Genomic DNA, 27,900 nt, shown 5'->3' with positions numbered 1-27,900 from the left:
TGTCGGAAGTGGAAATTATCCGCAGTGCACTTTGCCATTGCCATTGCCCTGGTGACTGACTGGTTACCCACTCCCCGTGCCCCTGACTGCCCCTCTCTCCCTTTGGACCTCCCTTCGGCTTTAGCATTTTGGTTTCGTTTCGTTTTCATTACCCGCTATCGCAATCCCCAGGCAAGTCATTGACACACCTGTGGTGAGCATTATCAGGGAGAGGTGACGCCAGGTGAGGTAAGGTTAGGTATATCTTTCGCTGTTACCACTCTCTTTTTTTTGTCCCTTTTAGGCACATTCTCTGGAGAGTTTTGAGCATTTGCAGGCGTTTTTCCTTAGTGAATTGCATTGTTGATGGGCGGATTGTAGAAATATACCCAAAAAATGTTTATATACAGACCCTTAGATTGTTAAATAGCAATCCAGGTGAAGGTATATCATATAAGAACACATTTTAGAACTTTCTTTCTGCGATTTGCATAGATATTTACAGTAGTTCATGATTATATGTTTAGATTTCATGCCTTTTAATTCTTTTTGTACATCTGGAACTCACAATATTAATGGTTTTCTATAATATCCTAATTTCCCACAGAGTTATTATTAATTATGTCACATTTTAAGGATTACTTTCAGCTTAGTTACTAATTTAAAAAATAACCTAATAACCAAAACAAACTTGCTAAGTAAACTTGGTTTAAATGTCAGCTGGCAAAGAGTTCAAGGTGATTATCAGAATTTTCTTTGCTCTTATCATTTCCCCCTAATGCCTTTCCCTGATAGAAAACAATTTCAGGAAAGGTAATTTCCCAGAACAGAAATTCCCCCAAAACCGAAAATAGGAAATGGGAAACACAAAAGTTCAAATAACACTTCCGAAAACCATTTGCGATGTTGGCGATAATTGTTTGTAACTAGTTACAAACCAGACCCGCACACTCTGCAGAGCAAATGACCCTTATAAGTCGAAGTGGTGAACCTCATTACGACATTTGGGCATTCGCCACGCATTCCGATCTCTAAAACTATAAAACTCAATGATCATTCGATTCATTCATTCAGCATGTATGGCGGGTCGAGAGAGTATTCCCAACTTAAATTCAATTAGATTTTATTGATGATTGATTTCTATTGAGGCGGAGAAAAGAGAGCGGGGTCAGAGGTTGGTTCCCTCGATCGGAGGAGAACGGTGGGGGATCTTTCTCTCTTTCTCTGTGGGAAATCGTGCACTAATTGTCTTTAATTCAATTAGCACACACTCCCCACACACACACACACACACATGCGGACACTTTACTTAAATTGCGGTGACCTAACAAGCCACCCATCAGATACTCGAATTTATCTCTCAGATTGCAGGGCCTAGATGATATCGACCATTTCCCATATGTAATATCTATATATACTTTATGGATCGTTATATTATTTCCGCTGCCAAACACAAATAAGCACGCACACATTCAGCCAAACAATCCAAGTTTATTGATACAGTTTCCTATACCGTTCTGACTGAATATATGAGTAAAAACACACACAATTTCATGCAATTGCCGAGGCTCATGTTATCAGCTGAAGCCACATACAGAGATACCTTGATAAACGTATTCATATTTGTGTTCGATTCGGTCCTTACTTTTATCGATATTGTAAACAGACACCGTTTGGCCATCACCACCGATAGATACATTGATAAGTCGGAGTTGGGCTTAGCTCTCTGTGCTGCTCCCCCTCACATTTCTGGAGACAGCTGACAACACTCTACCCCAAAAAGTAATCACTCCTCCCCTCGGCCATCGATCAGTGGGACTTATTGCGCGGCTCGTTAGGCGGCGACCCATGACGGATATTGTGTAGTATGTACATATGGATGTACGTACATACATATATCGGGAGGTCTGGGTCGCAGCTCTGGCATTCCGGGTGAGAACGGGACGCAGATATGGCATACGCGGCTGCAAGCTCTATGCACAGTGAGAAAATGTCACGAAATTATGCTCAATTTAAAGATTTTTAAAGAACTCTTCTAGACTAAATACTAACAAGGTCTTAACGTCTGCTATATAAATATTTAAAAAGGTTTAGAAAGTATGCTTAAAACACCTTCAATCATCCTCTAAACTAACAAATTACCTTATATTAATTTCAAACCCAAAAATCGAATAATTTTTATGTTTTCTGTTCGCCATAACAAACACACAGTAAAAACATACTTTAAAAATAAGGATAATGAGCTTGAAAAAGTTAAAAAGTTTAAGGAAGTATGCTTAAAACACCTTCAATCATCCTTTAAACTAACCAATGACCTTAAATTAATTTCAAACCCAAAAATCGAATAATTTTTATGTTTTCAGTTCGCCATAACAAACATACATTAAAAGCAGAAGTTTAAAATTAAGAAAATAAACTCGAAAAGGTAAAAATACTTTCAATTAAATAATGATATTCATCTTGTTCACCCAAGAACAATCTTTTCTTGACCCTCCAGAGAAGTACATTTCATGAATAATAATTTTTAATATGAAATTAAAACCATAACCATCCCCCCATCGCTAAGAAGCCAACTAAAACTTGAAAACAAAGTTTCAGAACAACAACTTCTGGTCATAGAAACCTTACCATATATTTTTTTCGCTGTACAACACAATGACTTGCCTAAAGTTCGCTTTTCTCTCCAAACAAGCTATGTATCTTACTCTCCCATTGCTTTGGGTTTATTGTTTTAGTCGCCTTGCTCCGCTTCGTGCTATTGCTATTGTTGTCGTCGTCTGTCTATATAGACAGACCGGGAATTATATAAAGTCAACAGCAACAGCGACAGAAAAAAGCAAAAGCAAAAGCAGCGGCAACGACAACCACAATCTACATACAGTTCACTTTAATTGACATCGATAATTAAAATACTATTTTGTATTTGACATTTTCTCCAGAGGTTTTCCCCCCCATCGCTCTGCTGAGCTAAACAGTTTTCTCTCCCTTATATTTTCGTGAGCTTGCATATGTTGCTCCATGATCTATAACCTCATTGCTTTTGTCTGACAGATACTTGATCCACTTTCCCAACTCTTTGTTGTTTTTAGCCACAGCCACACAAAGGTCGAGGTGCTGCTGGCTACTTGAGACCGAAAGCCAAGTCAAGTGGCGAGATACAAAGTTTTGCCCTTACCCCCCACCCAACTGTAGTAAATGCTCTATCTGTTTGCCGTGATAATTACCCAACAATTAATAAAGTTAACCACTTTCGTTGCTTGATATCTACCTCATGCCCCCAGTCAAGTGCGAGGTTCTGATTACGAATCACGGAAACTATCGCGTTCATAAAAATAAAGAAGGCTATAAAGGGAACGAGGAAGGGGACAGTAGGCCGTATGCCTCTGACACACATAATGTAATCGCTTCTTATTGGTATATTGATAAAACGAAATGAAGGAAATAAGTACCTTTTATGAGTTGGTAGGCGACACCAAGAAGTTGGCTTTAGATAAGAATTTATACTTAAAACAGTAGCAGCCGGCGCTTGGTAATTGAATTTAAAGGTAGTTGCTTCGTTCTATATAGAGATACTGCATTGAAAACTATGAGATACTTGGGGAAAACCTTTGAGATACTTTTTGTTACGTTTGGGATACTTGCTTGAAACCTGAAATTGGTTATATTTAAAGATATAAGCCTAGAGAAAAAACAATTATAGATTATGGGGAATTCTACAATTCGGAAATGGTTTAAATACAATGACTCATAGCTAGTAAAATAAAGCCTTTCCTTTACTATTTATGAATATTCTCAAATGACTCAATTTCATACCCATTTGAAAGCAAACTGAGTACTCATTTCCAGCATTTCGACTCACACTGAAGTCAGAAATGTTATTGCAAAACTATTTCGCAAGTCGACCCCCAAGACAGAATTCCAGGGAAGTTGTCGCCAGCTCCCAAGCCCAACTCAGACATAGATAAGCCCCCATTATCGTAGGTACTGTTTGCGAATAAACTCAGCCTATGCATATAGTTTTTATCGTCACGTCGCAACTATAAAACATTATATAATGTTCCCGGCTTGGTGTGGCTATCCGCGGCTCTAGTTAAAGTTCCCATTTCGAAGTTCTCCCCCACAGGGCAGACCCAGCGATAAGAGTTCTGTTTCCCTAAGCATAATTAGTGGGTCAAGTACAGAGAGTGGTGGCAGTGGGGCAAGAGTGGTTCGAAAATCTCACTCTCTGAACTCTTTTTTATTTTATACTATTTCAGAGGTTTTATTGATTTCCTATACACGTATATGGGATTTTTAATAAAGGCTTTATTGATATTTATAAATATTGAATGGCTTTCGTATAGTTTGATTTCTCTTATAATTTCTTTAAAGGCAAACTCAATGGCTATTGAAATATTTTACCTTTTTGTAATTATTATTTATTTATTTTCCTCTCGTTTCCTTCTGCTGCTGCTGCTGTTGCCTGTCACTTTTAACTGGTTTTAGTGCCGTGCTGTTGGTGGTGTTGCTATTACCAACGTTGTCGGAGTTTTACTTTTCAGCTGCACTGTAATTGAAATTTTTGTAACCGTTGTTGCTGTAGAGCATTTCAAATTGTTTTGCACCGCCCACTTGGAATTATTTTTTCGCGTTTGATATAGGTTTATATATATATATAACTATATATATATATATGCACTGGGGAGCTCCGATGTTTTGTAGATTTATGGTTTTGGTTCTCTGGTTCAGTTAGGGTTTTGTAAATCGAAAATTTCGTATCACAATTTTTTGGTTTGTTTCTTTATTTTTTCTTAGTTTTGCTTTGGAAATATTCTCACTTTGATGCCTCTGGGGGAATAATTATTAGTGGTAGTAACAAGGTGTTTAAGTCGTCGGTTATTAGCACATTTTATTGTCTTTCATGCAACATTTAATACAACAAATACTCGTATCCAGTTGAAAGTTCTTGCAATTGCGGCGAACTAACTATAAACAAATAAACCTGTTAGCCCGGCCAAGAACGCAGCAGCAGCAGCTGATTTATGTTGCCGTGCTGGTAGATATATGTTATGCACGAATATGTATATTTATAGAGGTAACGCTAGTGAACCGGTTTGTATCTGGTATTCTTGGCCCGCAAAAGCCGAAAGTCTTGGACTCGGCCAACAATTGATACAATTTGCGGGATCATTTTCTGCTGGCTGGCTCTCTGGGCCCTGTCTGTTCTCTCCAACCGATTTTCATGGCCGTTAGCGGGTGTCTGTGTGTGGGAAAGCCCCAGCAAACGGACCCCAGGCACTCGGACCAATTGCATAATGAATGCAGCGGTAAGAACGCTCGAAGTCAACGACTTTCACACGCCCAAAACCAAAGCCAAATGCCGAAGGGAAGCGGGCCTAATGAGGGGAAAGGCAGAGAACAGTGCGCGAGTTGAAAAGGTCAGCGGCACTGGCAGATGGAGTAAGGGGGAAGAGCGGCACAGATTGAGCTAAAAACACGGCAAGAAATAATCATTTAAGATCCTAAACATATTTCAATTTCATTCTTGACTTTTTTCTTACCAAAATCTATGAAATCTAGCAGAAATAATATGTATACCTTAAGCTAGTTATATTTATCTTTAGCTTTTTGCAAGTCGTTTTTAAACTGATAATTAAGATTAATTGAAGGAAATAGAAAAAAAAAATCATCAGCTCAAAGACACAATAACTCAGTTTAAAAAGGTCTAAAATAAACCCAATTGTCAAGCACATCAGTCTTAAGAATCATATTACTGACAGCTTAAAATAGTTAATTTTTAATATTTTAATGCAGTTCTTTTTGCCAGTGTATTTGCTGACCAAGTCCAAGTCGAGCCCGATCCCATGTCCGCATTGCTTCAGCGGAAATAATCGTAAAGTAAGGTACCACCGAGGGCACCAACAGACACATAAAGACAAAAGCCAGGTTCAGATGGCCAAGAAGCAGGCGAATGAGGCAGGAGAGGCAGAGGCATGGACAGATGGAGTTGGCCAAGAAGCAGCAGCAGCAGCAGCGGCAGCGGGACAAGCTGGAGGAGAATGAAAGAAGCAGTAGGCAATGGGCATAAAATAAAAGTTTAGCGCAAAGCGGAATTGAAATGGATGGCTGGCCAAGAACTAGACTCTCGACTCGACTCGCCTCCGAGCCAGCTCGCCCGACTGTTGACTGTTTGTCGACTGCTGTTTGAACTTGGCTAAAATAAATAAAGCCATACAACCGACCAACTGGGAACAACTCCCCCCCGATCCGCGCTCTCTCCGGTCGGTTGGGTGTCAGAAAAGTTTTGTCGCTGGCAAAGTTAACATTTCGCACCCCAAATGAAAATGAAATAGTTTTCCTTTCGGCCCTCCTCCTACAAATACAAATACAGATCCCGAATACTGCAGGGAGTTTGTATTTTTTTTTTTTTGCAATTTTTTGTTTTTCGCATTTTCCTCCTCTTTCGGGGTGATGTATTGGATTCATAATTAAATCTTCTGCTAATTGTGCGGCGTTCGTAATGAAGACATAGAAGAATGCGTCGAAACTTCTGAAGGTTCCAATTAAATGGATTTTCGACCAGCCAAACCGAACCGAACAAATGGGGGAAATTCCTGATGCCCTGAAAATTATTTTGCCACATTGCAATCGCATCACGCAATTGCAATGCGAACTGAGAACTGAGAGGCTAGAGAGCTAGAGAGTCTCGTCTAGCCCGTTGCCAAGGGCTTTGGATTTCAATTTGCGGTTGCAGCTGCTTTCCTTGGCCCCCGACCCCCCTGTCCCCTGTCCCCTGGCCAAATGAGGAAAATATTTTGCGGTTCACTTGCAAGATTATGCCCGGAGATTGGCAATCCCTTACTAACTAACAGGCTAACTAGCCAACACTATGGAAAGCCCGCGGCTGGAAAATTTCCATAACTGAAAACGGATCTGCGGCAGCGCATTGAAGGTGACTTGAGGTGAACAAAACATGAGAGAGGCTTCTGATCTATGGGAGTGAATTGCAGAATATATTTCATTATTAATTCGAACTCACACTCTTTGGGAAATATTTACATATTATATATAATGTATATAAAATAATAGCAACATTCAAAGCGGCATTCTAAGAAAATTGAGATCAATTGGGAAATTAATAGTTAGTTTAAGAGTAGTAGATATAAATAATTTCTATCATGTGATCATAGAAGGTTACTGTTTTAAAAGAAAACATAGAACAACTTTCCATTTAATGCAAAGAATTTTCAACATTAGGAACCTGTTTCTGTAAGAATGCTTTATTTTTACTACTTTTTTGAAATAAGACATTATGAAAACACTATTAATTAACAACCCAAAAAAAGGTAAACGACTTCAATGGGTTTTCAAAATGAATGTTCGAATCAATTAATTAAAATCGAGATGGATATTGCCTTTCATTTCTTCGATCTTCACTCAAGATGTTCACTTCTTCACCATCCATCCACTAATTCTACAGATTCGTTCGTTTAGAGAAATTTGCATAGCTAAATATGTGTTTAAATATTTATTTTTCATTATTTTTTGTGGTGTTTTTTTGTGTTTTTGGTTCTTAATGAATTTTTCGGTTTTTGTTTTATATATTTTGCTTTTTATTTATTATCTTATTTGCATTTAACCCAAATAAATGGGCGAGCAAAAAGTTCTTTTGCGGATTGTATTTCACCAATCGCGATTTGTGTGTGCGTTTTCAGAACGTGACTCATTTTCCAGTTGTTGTTGTCTATTAGTTGCACACACCGAGTAATTAGTTAATAAACAATTACTGCTCTCCGTGCTCGCGTGCAATTAAATGTTGAATTAAGTTAAAGCCGCGCTTGTGAAACGGAGCCAGACTTTGAACGGTTTTTCTATTTTTTAGTTCGAAATTCACGAATTACACACTCACACTAATTCACGAATAATTGCTCGGTGTTTCCGCCTTTTGGGTTTCGCGATTTATTTGTTTGATTTATGCGAATTGTTTCTAGTTTCGAGATAGGACAACTTTCCGTTAGTGCATGTATTTGTATTTGTTTTTGGCTTTATCGCTCGACTGGCGCATTATTTACTTTGATTTACAATTAGTATTTCGAATTTCGACCGCTGGGCTGGGGTAATCGTAATCGAAGGGAGGTGGAGGGGCAGGGGGATACCGCTTTAGCTAGTTAGTTACAGTTATTGCAATTGTGGTGCTTGTTGTTCTATTTGTTGTTGCCTGCTGTTGTGTCTTTTATTCGGCCAGTTGAGAGTTCCACACGAGACGAAGCAGTTAACTGCGATTCAAAAATTAGACTGACTCGGCAGCGCCAGCCGAAACCGAATATCCAAAACTTATAACTCTGCCGCTGCTTCGGCTGCCGCTCGGCGGCCATTCGGCTCTCGTTCGGCAATGGCGTCGACGTCGACGCCGGCAGCGCCGCCATCGACTGGTTGCTTGGAAAATCGTCCTCTCATTTTCCCCTCCTCGCACTCGGGCTCACTCTCTTCCTAGCCCACCCTTGCGGCATTTTCCTGACATTTGTTTTGCTTTTGCGGTTCGCTGAGAGAGTGAGAGAGAGCGAGTGAAAGAGTCAGCGTAATGGTGGGGCTTTTGGCGGCATGTGGAGCTTAAGAGAGCCGCAAGTGTGGATCCCATCTAGCTAAGAGAGCGCTCAAGTAAGCTTATGTTTTCTCAGGTACTGCTACCCAGTGATATCATTTCCGCTATTTTTTTTTAAGTTTTCCCTTTATACTGAAATGTAACTGCTAATACATTTTAGACTTTTTAACAAATTTAAGCATATTGTTCTTAACTTATTACCCCTGGTATTTGTTAATCTTCTATATATTGTTGATCCTGCTATTTTAGCTTAGAGAAGAAATGACATCACTGCTGCTTGCTGGCAATTGTGTTCCCATCTAAGAGAGGGACTGGGAAAATGGGGCTGTTGGCGGTGGGAAAAGCGTCTGGGCACTTGAAACATGAAAGCGAAATGTTCTGAGACCCTCAAAAAACTGGAAATATGCAGTTGCATAGGGAGAAAAGCGTTGTGACAAGAAGAAAATATTAATATTTGATATATTTTCAAATGAAATATTCTCATTTTAATGAAATGCAGTCTTCCTATATAAAAACAAATCAAGAAAGGTTTATATATCTATGATAAAACTAGCTTTAATTATAATTTCAACAAGATTATAAATAATAATCTTGATAAAGTTAAATTACAAACAGTTTTTGTAATGAAAATTTAAAGTATTATGTTTATGTGCGAACAATTCTTGAATAACCCTTTTATCTTTATATACACATTTTTGGTAATGTAAACATTTTTAGAATATATTAAAAATTGATTTAAACAATATTGAGATAGACTCAAAATTGGGCATTTATAGTGCTAATTTTCTGGTAAAAAAAGAGCATTTCTTTAAGTCTCTCCCATTTTTCTGCGGTGCAGAACAAAAGCTTGGTGAAAAATCGGCACACTGACAATAAATCACGTGCGGCTTCCCCTCAGGTGAAAATGTACATGTGTATGAGTGAGTGTGTGTAGGGCAGTAGTGTGTGTGTCAGCTACTTTTCCAATCAAAAAGCAAAAGTCTCGTCGTTAGGGTTGCTGTTAGGGGAGTTGGCAGTGTGTCATAGAAATGGTTAACAAATCATTTGCCATTTTTAGAAATCTACTTGACTCGCACACACACTACACACACCGGCACACATACCCGACACCCATTATGTAACAGGCAAGAAAACTCAGTCGCTAACTAACTAGCTACCGCTTCTCCGCCCATCCCCCCGGATGTGTGGAAAACTGGATCGCCACCGCAGGAGAGGTGGAAAAGCCGGGCAAGTCTCTGGGAGTGTCGCCTAGACAGGCTTGCGGTTCAAATTGCCCGACCAGAGCCATGAACAACACTTAAAACTTCATTCGCCATATGCCCCCGCTTCTTTTCCTCCCACTCCCACTTCCATACCCTCTTTTTTCCTAGGATTTTTCCTCGTTTTTATCTCTTTTCGCCTGCTATAGTTTTCCTCCTTTTTTTCCACGACGATGTGAAGCTCTGAAACTTGCACTTTTTCGGGTTACCCCCATTTAAGGAGTGGGGGATCGGTAGTGGAGAGTGGTTATAGTTGGTATAGTGGAAGCATCCATCCATCCATGGCCTGGGAGTGCTCTCCATGTCGGTGTTCATTAATTGAACAGGTCGAAAGAGCTCACTGAACGTTTGACCAAAAAGGATTTCCTTTTGGGCCACCAATGATGCTCTCTAATAGTTTTACACAACTTAGGTAGGAAAATTTACTCAAATCGAGCATTTAAAATGAATGTATTTAAATAAGAGTTGTTAAAACTATTGGGTTTTCCGGTTGGATTAACTAACTATATACTATATACCTTGAATAAATCAAGTTTCTGTACAGGATAGGCAGTATCATAGAAAAGGTTCATATTAAGGCATATAATTTATCAATAAATCATTCATACCTCCACCAGGTATCCAGGAAATACGTATTGAATCTAGAATAACCATTTCGTATATGAATAGTTAATAACTAGCCATTAAATCCTACAACTTGGGCAAAGGAAATTGGAGCTACTTCCACGAAACCCAAACCCATATATGTATATATGAACAACCCCTCAACCACAGGCCATCGTTTACACATTTTTTTTTGTTTTTCCTCGATAATTTGTCATAAAAATTGATCAAACAACCCGGAATAATGACAAAATGCAATTTGCATGTCATGAGTCGCCGCCCCGTGCCCCCGGATCCTTCCTCCTTTCTCAGTCAACCTCCATATCATTTATCCTTGAAGGCATTGCATGTGTGCCGTGGATAAAAACAGAGGGGAATTCGTTGTACACAACGACAGGCAGTCACGATAAACCATTTACAATATTTATTTATTCATAACTCAGCAAGTGGAATTAACTTTACATACAAGATGGCTCGGTTCAGTTTAGTTTTGGTAATAGTTGGCCGGATTTAGTTTCTTTTTTTGTTATTCCTGCTCGGCATTAGCTTGTGTGTTTCATGTCAGGCCACGATTTCCTTACGATTTGCGTACACAAATTGAAAATTGAAGGAGGGATCTCCAGGACTCTACTCTGACGTGATTCGCAGTCATAACTTGGTCATATTTATTGACTCTGCCGGGCCTAATCAGAGAAGGGCAGCGGAGGAGGGCGCCGGCAAATTCCTATTACCAATTCTTGTTTATGCATCGAAAACAAATTCTAAAATTCAATTTTCCTCCTGCTTCTCTCTAGCTCTCTCTTTTGGGAATCCAAGCAGTCCAAGTCCAACTTTATCCCTATCCTGGCCTGTTCAAATAACGTCCACATTGCCATTGCTATACACTCCATGGCCCGATGGTCTTAATGTTTGGCCAATTGTCCCAGGTAGACGGCAGACAGCAGACGGCCAAAACACAGACGACAGACGACAGTCGGCAGCCGGCCTGTGAGCTGCCTTTTCCTCTGGCCAAAGATGGGACAGGTGCTCAATACACTTGGAAAAACAGTGCACTAAATACTTGGCAGAGAAAAGAAGAAAACCTATAGGAACTATGGTATACAAATTAACTAAAGAAAGTTCGTTGAATCTATTGGATTTAAAATATTGAAAACTTAGGAGATTCCTTGTGAACTCATTTCTCTGTTCAATTTCTTAATCTCTTCTTAAAACTAAGTAATCTTGATCACTTCTTTCAGTGTCCGATTCGTACTTTGTTTTGCTTGTAATAAATTCAGGAAAAAAGGGAAGTACACAGAATGAGAGAGACACACAACACGCGGCACAAAAGTCAGGTGTTTCTATCAAGGCATATGCTTTATGTATTTCCCTGCTGCCTTCATTCGAGGGTTACTTTTTTTCGGGCAAGGTGAATGGACCTGGGGTGAGGTGGTGTTGTGTTGTTCGGAAACCAGTCCATTGCAACTGCAGTCGCAAGTACGGGGAGCTGCAATTGCAATTGCGATTGCCAGAAGACAATGACAGTGACTAAAGCTGGTGCTGGGGGTCTGTGGGTCCCAGACAGTGGAATTCCGTCCAGTCAGGCCAGTCACTGCGGCACTTACTCGCCATGAGTTGACCACTTCTTTTTTTTTGGGAGGGGAAGTTCCATTCGATTCTGCAGACGACCCAGACTTGGACAATGGCAATGACCACGACCAGGCGGGCTCATAATGCAGTAAACAATCATAGAAATGCATAATGCATGTCAGATTAAGAAATTATTAGCCACATGCGAGGCGAGAGATGGAGTTGGAGTTGGAGCTGCAGGAGGAGATGGAGATGGAGTTGCCGTTGCAGTTAGGGGTTTTCCTCCGGGTTCTGCCCTTTCATGAGGGAAAACTTCTTAGATGAAAGGCAATTACACTCATGGGGCTAAGCAGTTATAGAACGGAAAAGTATTTGCTTAGAAAATGTTTTACAGAATATTGATTCGAGAATTTGTAGGATCATTAGGTAAACAGAAGGACCCAAAATTCTATTTTCTTTTATAATTAAATAATGTAAATGTATTGTTATAAAGATAATACTATGCATTTTTAATTAATTCTGTAAACTCAACGGTTTCTGCTTTAAGAAATAAATAATTGACTGGTTTCTTGGTTTCTAGATGATTTCCTTTTACAACATCTCCTTTGCTTCTTCAATTTCAACTGAAAAACACCAAGTATGATGTGGACAGCACTTCTTATGATCTTACCATCTGGTCTCTACTTTCAAGCGAAACAATTACGAGATGCACTAAGAGCTCCCCTGCATAATAGAAGAAAAGTCTGTCATTTGGGAACTGCTTAGTTATGCAAGTTCCACCTAGAGCATCCCCCATTGAACAAAACTGAGCACACATAATGCCAAAAGAGCAATAATAGTGGGTGAATGGGAGTCAGAGGAGATATGGTATAGGATCAGGAGGGTCCAAGTCCGGGTCCGAGTCCGGTCCGATGGGGAGGGACAAATGTTGACGGCCATGCTTCAATGCGTGCGCAGCGGCGAATGCTTCCGTTTCCGTTCTTAATAGCTTTATTGTGATTTACTCAACAACAAACAGTAGGGGCAGCCAATAATAGCGGCCACTGCAGCAGCAATGAGCGAAAGCAATCAACGGAATTACAATAGCGTTAAAAAAACAAGAACAACAACAACGAGACAACCAACGATAACTGATAAAAACAGCATTCAATGATTGAGAACAATCGAGGAGGGAAAAAGGAAAAAAGTTAAGCCCCCAAATAAAGCGGGGGAAATTTAAATGCTGGAAATTACTTTAATGGGGACAGGTGAGAACTGGGCGTGTCTCACAAAAGATCGGAAAATATGGCAACTTATGCCAAAGATACATGACCCACCTGCATGTATGTAGGTACGGTATGATGGCTGACATTTCAAGGCTAACAAAAAACCAGCTAACAAAAACAGCTCGACAATCGGCCAACAAAGCGGCGACCAGCCGCTTTTTGAGGCCACTGGGTGAGTTACAACCCCATTTTGCATAACTCTTGGTCTAAGGGTGCAAGGCCCTGTGTTCAGAGCCTGTCAATCAAGCCAACTAAAACAACCACCACCCCGGTTGAGCCAACTCCTGACTCTATGGCACTTGAAAACAAGAAAGGGAACTAAATTTGGAAAGATTTAGTTTATAGTCTTAGGTGCAGCTTGGGAATGACTTATAGGATCGAATAGGAAATCAATCAAAACTATCCTTAAACTATCCTTCTTTGAATAGATATCTCTATATGGAAAATCAATGTTTAAAAATCTCACAACTAAGCCAAAAAAGCAATAGAATTGGATTTGGGAATCTTTTTAATGTTAGTTTTTAATTGGGCAACAAATCTGCGAACTCTATTGAAAATTTACAAAAACAAAAGAAACATCTTATACTTATTAAACATTTTAACAATGTAACGTTATAATATTTTCATAAAATCTGTGAAAATTTGTTTTCTTCCAGACATGATCTAAATTAACTCGGCTGTTGATGCTGATCAAGAAAATATATGATTTATAGAGCCGCAAATAACTCCTTTATAAGGTTAAATGCTTTCAATATCTTTGCAAGGGTATAAAATATTAACATTTAAAAAGTCTATAAATTCTTATTTCATACACCCAAATCATACACTTTATGTACATTTTTTATTAATTTCTTAATAAAATATTAATAATATACTCTTTTTTTGCCCTGAATATATTTTAATTATGGTATTTCTGATACTCAAGTATATTACAGAGCCTGAAATCGTGCTCAAATTAGTTATTTCATTATTATATGATTGCTTCACAACTATGTACTTTTAATTTGAATAGCATACAAAAAATGTATGAAATTATTAGTATAATTATAGATAAAGGTTTCAGTTTTAAAATATATGAATGGCTTTTATTTTATATAGTTTTATATCTCACTGAGGCCCATCCAGACATAAGGATCAAAGTCAAAACTCATCGATTTGTTCCATATTTTTTAAAGTATTATTTTTTTTCCAGTGTTCTGAACTTCCCCACTGAATGGTCAACGTTCTCCAGCTTAAGTCACACGCAGTACAAAAAAGCAAAAAATAAAAATGTAAAGAAATGAACAAAAAAACGGAAACATCACCCAAAGCCAAAACTTTAATGTTTTGCTTTGGCGTTGTCTCACTTTATGCCAAATGATACAAGTATATGGTACAAATGGCGTACATAAAGCGGGGCAGGAAGCCCGGGATATAGTCAGGCTATGCTATAGAGCTCCCTTACTATATACACATACTATATAGATATAGATATGTCTGTTGGTAGTGGTATATGGCATTTGGAAAAGTGGTTGCTTGGCCCGAGCTGCTTTGTTGCTTGGTTGCGTTTCAAATGCTCAGCCAGGTGAGACGCGTTTTTTTTTCTGCTCACCTCCCTGCTGCTTTTTGTTGTTGTCTGGCCCCGCCAACTCAGGTGTGACAAATAATTATACATACCTGTCTGTGTACAGAAGGTATAAGCACATACATAAATATATATTCAGTAATTTTAAAAGAAGCGTCGTCGGCAGCAAAAGTTCATTAAGAGGCGCACAATTTCCTCAAAAAAAAGAAGAGCACACGCTGAACACAACACAAAACGCCTTTCAGTCAAAACAGAGTTGGGTTCAGCCAGTTGTCAACCTTTTTTGCCGACACTTTTCTGACTCATTAATGCCGTCGAGTCTAAGGCAAAGATTTTCAATTAAAAAGGCGAGCTCTCCCAATTGAGTTGCTTTCCACGCAACGCCTGCAGTTCCGATTAGATTGTCGGCTTTTCAGACGAAGGCCAAAAATAGCGGAAAATGCTGGTAAAACTGGACCAACAGTCGCCAGCGGGAAGCTGCGAGAATGTACACCACGTGTGAGTTCTGGCCTTCTCAACTCGGCCAATTGTGCAACAATTTGTGGCACTCACGCCGCAGGGAAGCCGCTCTAGAGTGCATTGGGCCAAGGGAATTGGGTTTTCGAATTGGCACTGGGTTTTGCTGGACTGAAGAGAAGATAGTTTGGATGGATAGAGATGGCTAAGAACAAAGATAGTGGCCAAGGGACTGGTGAAAACTAAACGACAATCAAGCTAATCGGTTTTCAGTTAAGATCAGAGGAAGAAAGTTAATGATCTAGTTTTGGAACACTCTTTTCCTTTAGGGAGGAACTTGATATAACTTCCTTAGAATCAAGTATCAAATACTTACAACAATAAGTCAGGGAGATTAAATCTAAAAACCATGAACTTAAATATTCCTTCATATTTGGGATTATTGTGTGACAAAATCCATCATTATGATTAATAATGTCTTGCGGTTGGGGCTTCAAATTAACTTGACTCTGCTTATTCCGTATTGCGGTTTTCTAACTTTCATCTATACAATTATCTGTTACGTAATTTATGACTTCCTGCACATTTGCATTCGAGATTAAGCTATCAAATGAGCAAAAGCTGCCTCTAATTACAGCACATTCAATGCAAATGAATTTCCAATTGTTTTGATGGAGCTCAAAATGCGCTTCAATTAATTGATTGCCTTCGGTCTTTGCATGCATAATGGTATAATATGACTTGGGAGATCAAAACACTAAACACTCTAAACACTCGATGGCTAAGTGCCCGAAACTACAGATCAATTTTGCTACCAATTAATCGTGTACTCACCTTGGCAAACAAAATTTATACAAATTGCTTGGCGCTTCCGTTTATATTTATTTTTTTGCCCAATTAAAGTCTGCAAAGATAGAGAGGTGTACATAAAGATTAGATTTTACATTTCCAGTTTTTAGTCAATGATTAAGGTGGAATTTGTGTGGCATATGATAGCAGCTACCGGAATTTAAATGTTACACGCAGAGAAATAGGGAAATGTTGAATTACTAGGCAAGTTATTATTTTGAATTGCTCTTAAGCTTTTATATATATTTTAATATACTTTTTTCGATAAAAACCTAAAAAAAGGGGCAAGTTTGTTAAAAAATATTACTTAATTGCTCTCAAAATTAAAGCTGCACGACATTAATGAAGCTTCAGCATACTCATTACCATGCATTCACCTTCTGCATCAATTTCTGAGATTACTTTTGTTGCCGGTCTGACTGCATTGATATATATTTTCCAATCTCTGGCATCACTCCCACCATGTCCTTTTTACCTTTCCAACCCACTGCTGCTGCTCCCCTTTTCCATTGGCCTTTAGTTTTATTGCAATGCAATTGGAAAATACTCACTCTTTCGGAGTTCAATTCAATTTATCTTTGATTTTCACGGCACTCCGCGAGAATCCATTCCACTTCACTGCCACCTCTCTCTCTCTCTTTGGCCTTGTCAGTTTGATTAATTTTGTATATTTTTTCGAGTTGAACGTGCAGCATCTTTTCCTGAGTCTTTGCTACGACTACCTTACGATAAAAACGGATCCGGACTAATTACAGTCCGCCTTTGGTTCCCTTTTAGTAAATTACATTTGCAATTAGCGACCACCGGAATCAATTTGCGTTCCTGCCTCTGTTGCCTGGGTGTCCTGTTGTAAATTTACTCATACCTTCTCGTAAATTCCTTTGGCGCTGCCAACTGCATTTATACAGCAGGCCCCAAGCCTTCGCCGGAGTGGTTCACCCGAAAATTGCAGCTGACAAAGGACCCCGCACGGTGGAACTCACCAAAAATTACAAACCTGCAGAAGAACAACAAGGCCAGCAACTAACGATAAAAAAAATGGGAAGAAAAAAATGTATAGCCTGTGCTACCAAACTAATTTTATTACAGCACCATCGCCAAAGAGCCCCCACAGGAGTGTCCTTGCCGCTCTGCCATCCCCATATTCCCTTTACTATGTGAAAACAATGTCATTTTTACACTTGGTCATTTTGCTTTTTAGCCATGTCCCCTCTCTCCCTCTCTCCCCTCTCCCCCTTCTTTTGCCTACAATTTTTTTTTGGTTTTCGTTTTTGGCTCTCGGTGGAAATTTAGCATATGTTGTTTAAATGTTTAATGAAATCCGCCGTAGTGCCAAACACAGAGTTGCATTTTAAAGTTGTCCAAGGCATCCCTATTTTTTTTTTTGCTGTGTTGTGTTGTGTTGGTCTCTGGGCGGTGAAGGCTCAATTTTCTAAGCCAATTTTGTCGCACAACAGTGCCGACCAACAAGTAAACAAAAGCAACACACAGAATGGGCACTAAAAATCGAGTGCGAAGGGGGGGCTTTTCCGGGCTTTTCCGGCCTTTCTGGGTTATATAGCTAGCTGCTGCTGCACTGCATGCAAAGTGAATCTAATAGAATAGTCAAAAAGTTGTTGGCAAAGTGCTGCGAGCCGAGGAGCCTGTCAATGGCAATAGATGGTTATGGTTATCGCAGAGGAGAGCTATTCTTCCAATGGAGATAATTCCAAAGTATCTGTCAGATAAGGTGTGGGAATGCCGAGGCTTCACTTTGTTTGTAAACTTTGGCTTATTTAGAAAATTATTGGTTCTGTAGATATCTTGAAAATCATTAAATTAATTGGTGAAATACTATATTCATCTGTATATTCCTCTAAGACTACAGCTTGCTTTCAGTATATATTTAAGCTTAAAATGTATCGTTCGAATGCATCTTATATCCTGCAAGAATAATACGCTTTGGATATTCCCCAAGATGCTTCCTAATCGAAGTAGAATCTTCTATCCTCCTACAGTCCATCCACTCGAAAGACTTTAAGCATTTCTTGAACTATTTTTTCGGCCATAATTTGCCATCGAAATGGATGTCTGTGAGTCTGGAGAGCGGCAAGGAACTCAACGAGTTTTGGGGAAAGAACTTAACGGGCTTTCCTCTCAAATGCTTTTTTTTCTTTTTTTTTTGAAGCCCGGTTCAAAGCCAGCCATCGACAGGCTGTCAATTAAAATGGAAATGTTTAAGTTTCGTTGGCAATAAAAAGGCTGCCTGGCTGGCTGGCTGGCACGGCTCTTGGCCCAGTCCCGAGCAAGTAAGGTTTGGCTCGGTTTAGTTGAGCTCGGTTTCGGATGGCTTTGGTTGTTGGTTCATTCATCTAGAAAGAAAGGCAGGTTCTTCCTGCTGCCTTCGCTTTTTTTCCCCCCCGCTGTATATCGCATTTGAACTTTGACCCAATTTTGGCCTCTGCAAGGCGTCCTCCAGGATTGCCTCAGAGCCTGCAACTCCATATCCTCCATCACCCATCTTCCATCGCCAAAGTCGAAGGCAACTCCTTATGCACCGCCACTCACACTCACATCCACATTCACAGGAAGATATGGCACAGAGTGTGCTACAAATTGAAGTCTTCAGCAACGAGTCACGAAATCTAGAGTAGTAGTCTCCAGCACTGAATATGTGGAGCGCCCCGTTGCACGTTGCACGTGTATTATATTTTCGTATTTCGCATTTCGTACTTCGTTTTCCCTTTGCTGCCGTTGAAAGCAAATTGTGTGATGTGCCTAGCTCTAGTCCTGCCATCTGCCTACTCTCTGTGGCGCCATGCACTGAGAGAAATGCCAATGGAACAGTCATATGGAAACTTGGAAAAAATCGAGATGAGGGAGCACATCCTGTGGGCTCATCTAGATATTTTTCTCTAAGACTTTCCCACCATTGTTTAAGTAAATATAAGCTGCAAGGATTTTAGATAAAGCCTAATTGCACGTTTAGCCAAGTCAAGTGCTTTCTTTCAGTGTATTCACACTGCTAATAGCCGGCAGCTTGTTTAAGCTAGCTTTTCCTTCTTTTTCCAGGCAGACAGAGAGACAGAGCAAAGTAGGGGGAAAAGCGGGGAAAAACGAGAGGAAGGAGCTGCTGGAGGAATAGTAAAGTGCGGAGACTTGTCCCTGCTGCAGAGTCGATTTTTATATGCAACTCTATAACAATTTCACAGACATATACGTAGACGGCTACGTGCAATTTCGCTTGGGAACACGCTCCTGTAAGCCCCGGTTTAAATACAAAGATCTCAGCCTTTGGCTGGGGTGTTAAGTCACGAGGAGCGAGGAGCCTCCTGGCCACCCTTTTGCATTTCGTTTACTTTTATGAAAATGGCTTCCATGTGTTCGGCACGAGTATTTTTAAGGATTGCGCCAATGTGTAATGAACTGCACGGCAACTGAAGTGCAGGAGGGTCTTCTGCCTTCACCTCGGGTTTTCCTCGAGTTTTCCTCAGCTTTCTGCCAGAGTCCAGTTTCAGTCCAGTCGCCTGGTTTATTTGAGTGAATTCAAGAGCTTCGTCATTCTTGAAAACTAATTTTATTATTTATTATTTATTTATTTTTTACAGGTAGAGAGCGCTGCAATTCGCTCTTAGAGGAGGCCCCTCTTCCTGTTGGACGACAGGCACTCGATTTATATTGAATAAATGCAAAAGGCGTGTTAATTGACAGACCATGAAGAAGGAAAATATATTTTTCCAGGGGAGAGGTGGAGCAGTCGAAGCTCTCAAGCCTCTGCCTTCGTGTACTGTACTGCAAAACGACCAACTAAATGAATGGAATAAAAGTAAAGTGGGGGAAAGGGTGTTGGTTTGGGGTGGCATAAAAAGCAGTAAGCATTGCTCAGTTTTTTACCCTTTTCCGGTATTATTAAATGGGCTTAATGCTTTGGCTATTCAAATTGTTAAATAATCAAGACAAAGGTTAAAGAAAGTTGGAGCTCCTAAGGTCCTTTACTGCCTTAATGATATATTTAAAATGGAATAAATTAAGCAAGCTAAAGATATAGTCATTATTTATTTTATAATTATTATTATCCCCCCTGCTTTAAATCAATGATTTACCGATGTTATAAACTCTATAATTATCTCATCATTTTCATTAACATTATTTTCGTAAATCACGATTAGAGCATTCAAACTTCGATTTGGATTTATGCTAACCACCTTTTGGCTGAAAAGTTATTAAAGTTGTGTATAATGCAAAAGTTTTTGGTAAGTACGGTTAAGTCCGCTGCTTTTGGCGCATTGAGTACTGGCTGAATGAGAATGATGCAAGGCAATTATGGTAATTTGTTGCTGCTTCTACTTAGCCAGTTCTTTTATTTATATTATTAATAGCCGGACTAACAATCAGAGGAACAGAGGTGGAGGAGAAGAGCCCTGGATGGCGCCTATAAATCTGACGGCTTGAGGCGTATATACTTTATGACGCTCCGCTGGCTGCGAGTCTCCTCAGCATTTTTACCACTTTTCCGCCCCATTTTCCCACTTTTTCAGGCATTTTTTCGTCGCTCTCTTGGTCAGTTTAAGTTGCGTGCGGCATTAAATCGTTCATATTTATCTATAATAAAGGCAATTTTGAGCCATTTCCCTCCATGCCAGCCACCCCCTCCCGAAGACTCGTGCCATCCCTTCCACAACCATTTCACATTTTCTCGGGCTTGAGGTACTGGCAGAAAAATCGATTAAACAAATCGAGTAAAGTGTTGCCAGTGCCTGCCAGGCACGCCATACAACAGTACATGGCACACATATACATAAACACAAAAAGATACACATTAAGAAAATAATTCATTTTATGGAAAAGTCTTCTTTTTGGCCTTAAGAAAAGGATGAATGGAGTTTATATAAATATTTAATTGTATAGGGTACAATCAGTAACTATTGCTGTATGTAAAATGTATCACATAAAAGTAAATCATTTATATTTATAAAACAAAATCAATGATTAATTAAATACTTCTAAAGGTAGCTATTAAGTTAGGATAAGATTTTTATTTTTGTTCTAATAACAAACAATAAATTACAGAAATGGAAGCCTTATTTTCAATATTTAATATATTTATTACACCTTTAATATTACAAATTTAGAGAAATCTATTTCAGTGTATGTATATGGCATGTGGGTGGTGGGTTGGGGGTTACTGTTGGTCTATAATTATATGCCTGGCCCCCATTTCGCCGCCTCTGTTTGTTGGGGCCAACGCGGGTTGCCTTGGCTACGCGTCGTCAATAAGCCATGCACACACACACACTCGCACAGCACTTACAGCAAGGATACACACTTGCCACACACACACTCATAGACAGGACACTCACTGAGCAGGAAATGCAAATAATATTTATTTATTTTCCCTGTGCCCTCGGGCTTGAGGGAATAATTTAATACTGAATATGAACCGTCACTTGTTTGTAATTGAGTTCACTGTCGCTGGTTATGATTAATTATTTACAGAGCTCGCCAGTAAGTAAATTTAAAAAATTCTTAACTGGCATATTCTCACATAATAATAATGTCTTTGTTTTAGTTTACATAAAACCCTAAGAAAACTTTCTTCACTTTCATTGTTCTTAGTTTTTGTTAATAATTTCCGAGGTGGTCTTAAAGTCTTTTCCTTTCCTACTTTTTCTATTCGTTTTTTCTGTCTTTTATATTTTTCATTCTCACCTCGCGTGTCCTCGCGGCGAGTCCTTGCGCAGCTTGACCGCAAAGTTCTGGCAAAATCTCTGCGTATAAGTTTTTATTTTGTAGATCTTCTGACCCAGCGACATCGTCCCACTCTCTCTTGATCTTATGTCACCATTTTCGAGTACCTTCGACTCTCGTTCGGTTCATTATCGGGTATTTTTGATGTGTATTTCTCTCGTTATTAGGATACGTTATTGGTATTTTCACTAGTTAGCTGCTGTTGCGACTGCTGCCTTTTGCCACTGAGTCCAACTGCCAACTGGCGTGCCAGGACAATGCGTGTTTTGTTTTGGCCTCCCCCAGTTCGCGTTGGTATCCTAGCAATATGCTTTTGGAGCTTTGGAATTTCGTTTTTTTGCGTGCCACTACTTCTACTACTACTACTGCTAGCCAGAGGAGGTCCTTCTTGGCTCGATAGGCTAAGCTGGCTAAGCCGCAGGGCTAGCACTTCCACTTCCACTTCTACATTCACATTTACATTCACATCCCCATGCCGTGGACGTCCTTCGTGGCTAGCCCTCGTTTTTAGCCAGAGAAACGTGAAAAATGCGCAGGAGAGATACACTAAAAGAAAAGGATTCTTTGTGGCAAAGTTGGAAGACAGTTTAAATTGAAAATTGTCAAGACAATCAGGGGTTTTCTGCGAGGAGTTCTACCCCTCAATTTGTATTTCTATTTATATACCAATAATAAATGAATTATTCCATATAACTTCAAGGAACTTTTGCCTTTACCTCCCCTTATTTCTGTCTGTGTAGTGAACGTGTTACTCGTTGTTTGGGCAGCACCAATAAGGAATCGTTGTTAGGACGTTGCCAGGGCAGCCAACACCCACACCTTCTAGCTGGGGTGGAAAAGCAGGCTTACTTAATTTGTATAAAAATTTCCCACTTCTCCAGCCTGAAGATTTCAATTAAAGCAGACGCTTCAAGTGCCCGCAATTGCGGTAATTAGAAGAGCAATCACAGTGACAGGACCTACGCATATCGATCTAATTGTGGGGCGTTGGGTGTGAGGCCAGGCTTAGTTTTCAGTAAAGTGGTACCTGGGTGGTGGGTGAGTGGGTTGATGGGTGGTTGGGTGGTTGGGGATGATGGCTTCATTGTTTCAGTGGTTCAGTTGGTTCAGGTCAGACTATGCAAATTTACTTGGCATACATCGCTTTGTCCCTGTCTATTTCTGCTTCGTCCTTGCAACTTCTCCTCTTTCCCTTCTCTTACCTTCCGCCCCCTTGCTCTCATCGCTTGGCATAAATAACAAGAGAAACCTGTTAATCGAGCTAATTGCATAAATTATAATGGATAATGGGCACGCACACCGAGACAGCAAGGACATTGCAGCCAGGATGGCATCTAAAAACAAAACCGAAACAACATTAAAGGAAACAATCTAGCAAAACCTGAAAGTTAAACTACAAATTTAAATCTGCACAATATTTAAAGAAATTAATTATTCTGATACACAATAAAAATGTTTACAAATCAATATAAAAAATAAGTAAATAAGAGGAACTTTTGTACACATAAAAACATATTTATAATATTTTTTCGTTATTATTTTTATATTAAAAGTTTAATTATGTGTATTTTGCAGAACAAATAAAGCCAGATTCTTTCGCTGTGCTGAATTTTCCTCGCTCAGTTTATGGGCTTTTCGCGTTGTCAGCGGCAGACTTCTCCGCAGTTGGTGGGCCAACTTCAAAGTGAAAATCAATTTCTCCTTAAACCATTTTCCAATTGAATCGAATTTTCATTAGACAACAGCACACACAGCACAGCAGGAAGAGCTGCGAAATGGGGGAGGAATTGGCTTGGTTTCCGGGAAACGGCAAAACTGGCGATTGAATTTCCATAAATTCAGCGCTGCGACCCCTTAACCCGTTTACTGACACTTTAAGGCTCCGCCAGGCTCTCAAGTTGAACTCTTGTTTTTTGCGTGGAGTTTTGGCAATGAAAGTAAAAATTGCTTGGCAACGGAGAAAGAGAAGAAAGGGCAAAAAGTTGGAGCTTGATTGACGTCTGAGCCGCTTGTCATTTGCCAGGACCTGCCGCTGCCAGTGACAGTTTTTCGCCTATAATAAAACCCATTCTACTGAATAAATAACAATTTTGGAAATTGACAAATCGTAGAGGGTAGATTTTAAACAGGATATATACTTTCACAAATAATTTTAATTATTTAACAGCAAACTCAACAGCAGAGACAACTATCCATCCTTTTGCATTGTCCTGACTCCTCCTGGTGTCCCTTGGAGTGCCTTTCTCTGAACAAATTCAGGCTAAGCTAACGAAATATATTTTATGCCACTCAAAAACTTTCTCTCAGGACTCTCGGCTCATCACAATAAATCAAATCAAAAGCTTTCCAGAGCAAACGGGGGAATTATGGCAAAGGGGCGACATTGTTGTGTTTGGTCTGCCCTGTCTGCCACTCATCAATTTTTGAAAGATATTAAAAATTTAAATGGAATACCAAAATACTTGAAATGCACTCCACACACCCAGGGACACACACACTCGGATAGCTGGCCATAACGAGGATATGCTCTATATCCTTCCACCGGCGGATGAGTTGCTGTCTTTATTTGTGTGTCAGGCATGTCAAACATTTTCCCAGCCCCTCCGATGCGTATGAAATTTTAATATTAATTGTTCACCAAATGCGCCGGACAAAATATGTTCACAGGCCCTTCGAACACACTCACAAATACATCGAAGTCCACACAGAGTGCCCAAAGGATCCTCATTTTTCGAGTGTACATTCAATATATATTTACTGCCACTGAGAGGAAGAGCATGTGTTTTTATATACGAGCGGCGTTTTAATGGTTGAAAAGAAAAGCCTTTAACCCATGCCAAGCATATTTCCACAGATTTTCCGCAATAAAAAAAATTACCCAGATAAGAATTGAAGAACAATTGTGGGCGGCCTCTGCAATGTAAAGCTCTCTCTTTTAATGACTTCCACTTTATTGACTTTCTTGCCGCAGTCCAAGGAGCCGCAAGGGCAAGGACCCGAAGTGTCCGTCATTAGCCGACAATCCGGCCGCAAAAAACAAAAAAATCCATAATTATAATGCACCTTACATAACGCTTCATTAAGATAATGATAATGAATACGTGACCGCAGAGAGAGAGGGCAAGCGCAAGCGGGAGAGTGAGAGGGTGCGACACTTCCTGCTAGGTAATGGCACGCATGAGGATTCGTGTGTGCAAGTGTATGTGTGTGCGAGCAAACTCTGCATATCCTTCTGGTGTAAATGTAACCAGGCCCGAGGCCAGCCCAGAAATGGCCAGCGGGCAAGTGGCATTAACCACTTACCGCCCCAAAGGCAGCGGTGCTGCGTGAGAGAGCCACACTGCGAGAAAATAGCATGCTATTTGTCGAATCCTCTTTTATAATTTTGCTGACTATTCTCACTTTATTCAGACGTTTCAAACTCCGCAAGAAGTTCTAATAAAGGGTGGTATGTACTGGTTTTCTAACTTCAGCTTCCTGAACTTCCTTTCTTGTTTTCATTTTTAGTATATTTAGCTTAAAAGTACTGTTTATTTCAAAAATTAGCACTTGAATTTATTAAATTTCTAAAGAGTTTATAATATTGGTTTATTACGTATTGGAAACCTTTCACTAGATATATTTTTTCCTATGTAGCCGGAATATAACAGGCGAGTTTACCAAGCCAGAGCCGGCCTCGTGCCGAGCAATAAGGCCTTCGTCCTGCAGACGAGCGTCGTATGAAATGCGGTCGATAATTTACATAAAAAAAACGGACAAACACAGACAACACAACGTGAATGAAAATGAAATAATACTTTATCAGGTAAGCCACCATGTATACCCTCAAGAAATTATCGACCACTGAGGGTACATAAGCAATGATAATCAAAAGGAAATTGATAAAATTTTCAAGATAATACTAGCTTTTAAGGGACTAATCAAATCCATTAAAACTTAATGAACTCTTTTTAGTATTTACCTATAGTTCCTAGATACTTCACCCCCTTCTTTAATGGAAGAATTCTATTAGAGATACAGATAATAAAGCCCAATAATCATTAAATGCCTAGAAAAACAAATCGATGGCAAGCATAGGCATAATTGGGCGTGGTCAGGACATACAACCTTACCAGAAAATATGTAGGTTTTGTGGTAAAACTTTAACCTATTCCGTCACTCAACTCGACCCAAAAGACAGTCATCAATAAAAACAGAAAATAATGGACGAGGTCTACCAGAAATGCAAAGGAGGGTTGGTAAGCAAACAGTTTCCTGCAGGAGAAAGGGAGATTTAAAAGAAAGATGGCCCCCATAATTAATTCACTTGCATGATAATCAAAATATCATTTGATTAATGTTATGCCAAGGATTACACACACACACCGTTGGATTTTGGCCTAACAAAATATTGTTTTCGTATTTAAATAATACGCCAAAAAAGGGGTTGCATTTGGGGTTGCTGGACTGGGTTTACTGGGAGAAATGTGGTCCAAACCCCTGGAAAATGAGTTTTATGTTAAGAGCTAATTTGGGTTAATGCCGTAAAATGTGGCGCAGTTAAACAAATGCCAAACGAGTGTGGATGTGAGAGGGCTGCAGAGGGGGATGTAGGGGGTTCTTAGGGATGCTGCTGGGGGTCGGTGTGAAGAGCAAACTTTCATCTCGCTCTTGTGCGAAGGCAGCTTTTTAACATGCCCCTCAAAGTATGCTACATAAAATTGCACAATATGCGCATAAGCCACAAGAAATGTGGGCGAGTGTGTGTGTGTGCTCGGTGTGCCTGTGTGTGTTCATTAGTGTGCGTCTGAGTGTGTCTGCAAGAACCGTAGCATACTTTTGTACGTTTGCCTTTCCAAAAGATTTCATAATATATGGACGCGTGTATGCATGTATGCTCTCCACTCTTCATTCTCCATTCTGCACTCTCCTTTCTCCCAGCCGCTTTTCTTTCCGCTGCTCCTCACTCTCCTTCATCTGATTTCCCTCTGCCTGTGCCTTGGCCACCCCGAGGCTTTCATTTTAAATTAGTCAAAATGTTAACTTGACACAGATTTTTGGGGCCCCGGCAGCAATGAAAAGCGGTTTGCGGCTAAGACGGAAAATGAGGGAAACCTGCCCAAGCGGATGCCTTTAAGTTCGCATCTTTGAGTCTTCCAATTAACTTCTCGCCCATGAATCGCTGTCGGGCGAAATACGACCACTTGTCTGGGGTACACAGCGGTGAAAGTGATGGCCAAGTCAAAGAAATGTATTCATTAATTAAATTAAAGAATGCATTTCATTTCCTATGAGGTTCCCTGTCTTCTGTGTCCTTTTCTAATCAAATAAATGTTCAATAATGTTCATAATTTTCAATAACAAAGGGCAAGAAAATAAAGCACAAAATATTTAGAAAAGATTATAAAAAAAACGTAATAGTGTTTGGTTTTATTAAAAATTTTTAATTCGTTTTATGATCCAGGTAATTAAGTCCAGCAATCAGGATTCTCAAGCTTGAAATAAAAACTAAAGCTAAACTATATTCCAGATCAGTTCAAGACAGATCTCAAGTCTTTGAGCCTTCAACCTTGTTAATTCCAATGCAAACTCCCTGAACTATTTGAGTGTTTAAAGCATTCCCAAAACACTCACCTGAGTGCGCCTTCAGCTTCTCAAGATAAATATTGACAAAACATTTGCCTTGCTTCTGCAGTTTCCTGTGCCGATGCCAAATCTAATGCTGATGCTGATGCTGATTCTGATTCCGATTCCCGATTCCCTTAGCAGCTCCAGCTGCATTTGCTTATCTTAAATTACAAATCAGTCAATATCGAATCAAAAGCAAACACAGAGACAGACGAAAGGCGAAAGAAGAACGAAACTGCAGCTGGGGAGCAATTGGCATGCACTTGAGCTGGAAAATCAGTTTCGAGTTTGGATCTCGTCCTGTCTTTCCTTTGAGTTTGTCCCCAGCGCTCTTGGAATGTGAATTTCCGTTTGCGTTCGAAAAAATATGAGCAACTCTTGAGGGGGCGCACCTGAGAAACGATGGTAAGGAAGTGGGAGTGGAGGCTGCTTGGGGACTCA

General features: G+C 39.8%; 1 protein-coding gene across 1 annotated transcript in view; it reads right to left on the bottom strand.

Moving 5' to 3' along the window:
• LOC147642694 (protein couch potato) overlaps positions 1 to 8,269 on the bottom strand; it is a 71,382-nt gene extending 63,113 nt beyond the window's left edge. Inside the window, exons 1-2 of the mRNA XM_086839283.1 lie at positions 8,135 to 8,269; positions 4,381 to 4,806 (exon numbers count right to left, since the gene is read on the bottom strand). The gene's annotated coding sequence lies outside the window, so the exon portion shown is untranslated. The remainder of the gene's footprint in view (positions 1 to 4,380; positions 4,807 to 8,134) is intronic.
• Between the last annotated feature and the right edge of the window lie 19,631 nt (positions 8,270 to 27,900).

The sequence above is a fragment of the Drosophila serrata genome, unplaced genomic scaffold (genome assembly GCF_035046125.1).
Source record: "Drosophila serrata isolate PLE 108 unplaced genomic scaffold, ASM3504612v1 contig_364, whole genome shotgun sequence".
NCBI classification, from domain to species: domain Eukaryota; kingdom Metazoa; phylum Arthropoda; class Insecta; order Diptera; family Drosophilidae; genus Drosophila; species Drosophila serrata.
The sequence above is the reverse complement of the archived record's forward strand: the minus strand, read 5'-3'. Positions and strand labels throughout refer to the sequence as shown.